Consider the following 3,239-nt stretch of genomic DNA (forward strand, 5'->3'; position numbering starts at 1 on the left):
GGTAAATGAGCCTAGGAGTGGGCCAGGACAGAAGTGGGGATGTGACATGTGAGATCCACTTTTTGTTTTTTAACACATATCATCATCTTGCTTTTATTCTGCTTTCTTCTATTAAAATCTTAATAATTGACATATTACCTAAAAATAGTTGAGAAGGTACCTATTTTGGAGAATGTATTCAGGGGAGCAAGCACACAATCTGCTGCCTCCGGCTATAGTTAGGAACAACAGGAATTAAAAGACTCTAGTGTAGCTGGACCTGAGAGACTAGTGGAACCTTGGGAGTAAATGTGCTTGGAGAGGTACAAGGGACCAGATCACACAGGGAAATTATATACCAGGTTAAGGAGATTTATCCAATGGGAAGCTGCAGGGTAGTTTTAAGCTGGGGAGTTATGGAATCAGATTTATATTTTGAGGTATATTTTTGGCCATTATGGGGAGGCAGAGGACTTCCCTGAATAACATTTGTGTCACTCCATTTTGTGTGAACAAGATGTTGTTATATAATTAATGTTTATTTTAACCTACCTCATACTGTTGTATTATCCCCCATTCAACTGTATGCTACATTAATTAGAATTTGATTTGCTATGAGGATCAGAGGTGTCTGAAAATAACAGCTTGAAACAAATAGAGGTTTGTTTTTCTCTTACATAGAGGAATCTGGAGGTAGGCATTTCAAGATTAGTATGAAAGCTTAAGAGTGATCAAGGAGGAGTGGTCTTCTTTATTGCTGTTCTACCAGCTTAGTGTACATTGCCTCATGGCTTAAGAGGACCACTTGAATTCCAGACATCACATTGGTTTCCAGTGAACAAGAAGGAGAAGAGAATCATGAAGAGAATGCCTTCTCCCTTTAAGGACACTTCCTGGAAATTACACAGGATGTTTCCATGTTCTGGAACTTGATTACATACCAACACTCAGAAAATGGATGCTGGGTTATATAGTCCATTTTCTGTGGGGCCATGTGCTTAGCTAAAAGTGGAAGATGCCATTCCTATGAAAAAGAGGAACATGAATACTGGGGACAAATTTGGTCAAACTCTAGTCCTTCTTAGAAAGGCAGCCCTGAATCCCATTAAATTATTAATTCCATTTCAAAGTCCAGGATCTTTGAGAGAGAGGCAGACCTCTCCATCAGATCTAGATATGACTCCTCTGTTCTGGTGATCAATAAACTAAAAGACAAGTTGTCGGCCAAAACCTACCCAACATAAAATAGTAGAGAAGGAACAGTCTATTTTCAATAAAAATCTGACTCAGAAATGGGGAGAATGGGAAACATTTATCAGTCACTGGACCCTAGAAATTCTAAATTCCCTATAGCAGGAACAGTATGGGATAAGTTCCTTGATTAGCCACCTGGATACCTAGGTCTTTGGGAGGAACTCCCTTAGCCATTATCCTCTCTGGTTCTGGCTTTGCCTCTGGAAAGTTTTTTCAGAAACATTCAGAAACATTTCTGTTTTCTTCCTAGGATACCTCGAAGGGCAATGGATAGCAAACCCTTCTTGAAGGCTTTGGAACTTTTGAGCATCACTTAATATTTCTGCTGTTTTGGGGGGCCCAGGAATTGTATTTTGAAGGCCAGTTACAGATTTGTATTTTCCAAAGATGACTGTAACAATATCTCCTGTATCACCAGTTCTTACAATGTGACCTGGCTATTTCCCCATCAAGATGTAGAGTCTATGTCCCCTCTACTTGGAACTTGGACCTTTTTGATTGCCTCAACCATTAGAGTATGGCAGAATGGCACCATGTGACTTCCAAGCCTAGTTCCTAAAAGGTGATAACAGCTTCTACCTGACTCTGTAGGGTGCTGGCTCATTGGAAACTGTGTTTTGAGGAAGTTCACGCCACATGGAGAAGTCATGCATAGTGTTCTGGGTCATAGACTTAGCTGAGGTCATAGCCAGTTGCCAGTATCAATCACCAGACATGTGAATGAGGAGTTGTTAAAATGACTCCAATACCAGTCATTGATTGCAACTGTGTAAGTGTGAACCACCTAATTAAGCACAGTCACCTCCCAGAACTGTGAAGGATGATAATGATGATGATGATGATGATAGAGGATTGTCCTACTTTCATACCACTAAATTGGGAGTGGTTCATTATGCAGCAGAAGATAACACGAGGCTTTTGTAGGCGCAGCAGGAAGGTTTTGGCAATACAATTCTCTAAAAACAAAACAAAAACGGGCTTTCACTTCACTTCTGGTCAGTTCCATGTATAAGTAACTGCAGTCAAAATTCCTGAAAAAACTTAGGTTTTAGGCCAGTGGCCAAAATGAAGTTCAGTTCCTTTGTGACTTCCGACCGGAGCAAGAACTGAAAACGGCATTTCAATGCACCTTCCCACATTTGCAGGAAGATCGTGTCTTCCCCTCTTTCCAAAGAGCTGAGACAGAAGTACAGCGTTCGATCCATGCCCATCCAAAAGGATGATGAAGTGCAGGTTGTGCGAGGACACTACAGAGGTCAGCAGATTGGCAAAGTAGTCCAGGTTTACAGGAAAAAGTACGTCATCTACACTGAATGAGTGCCGCAGGAGAAGGCACATGGCACAACCGTCCCTGCGGGCATTCACCCTAGCAAGGTGGTTATCACCATACTAAAACTGGACAAAGACCGCAAAAAGATCCTTGAACATAAAGCCAAATCTTGCCAAGTAGGAAAGGAAAAGGGCAAATATAAGGAAGAAACAATTGAGAGGATGCAGGAGTAAAGTAATCTTATCTGCGACTTGAAATAAAAACTGTTAAAATGAAAAAACAAAACAAAATATAGGTTTTAAGATTGTAAAAACATAGTTTTTAAGCCTGTAATCTTTTATTTATTGGGTTTCTTAGATCTTCCCATACCCCTTTCTCTCATGTTATTGGTGACTATCTTGTGACTATCTACATAATGCCTTTGGGGGTGAAGGAAACACCTTTAAACACCATCTTTGCGAGTATGTTCAGTCTTTGTATGGTAGGCATAAACGTAATCTCTTGCTGGAGTTTTTACATGTCAGGCCCCGCCCCACCCCCAGCCTCACCCTGCTGCTTCAGAATGAGATAGTGATGCTATAAACTTGTTCAACCTAGAAATGTTCTGAATCTTCAGATTCTAAATAAACCTGGATTTTAGGCGTTAGGCAGCAGGTACCTCCCTTATAGTTGAATTGCCTTCTATTTTTGCTTGCAGACTGGGTAGCTCTTGCCACAGTTTAACTATTACTTAGAG

General features: G+C 40.7%; 1 pseudogene; it reads left to right on the forward strand.

Moving 5' to 3' along the window:
• The first annotated feature begins 2,298 nt into the window (after positions 1 to 2,298).
• Positions 2,299 to 2,773, forward strand: LOC112821470 (large ribosomal subunit protein uL24-like; annotated as a pseudogene).
• The last annotated feature ends 466 nt before the right edge of the window (positions 2,774 to 3,239 follow it).

The sequence above is a fragment of the Callorhinus ursinus genome, unplaced genomic scaffold (assembly GCF_003265705.2).
Source record: "Callorhinus ursinus isolate GAN/ISIS: 27379988/994484 unplaced genomic scaffold, GSC_fseal_2.0 scaffold10, whole genome shotgun sequence".
Taxonomy (NCBI): Eukaryota; Metazoa; Chordata; class Mammalia; order Carnivora; family Otariidae; genus Callorhinus; species Callorhinus ursinus.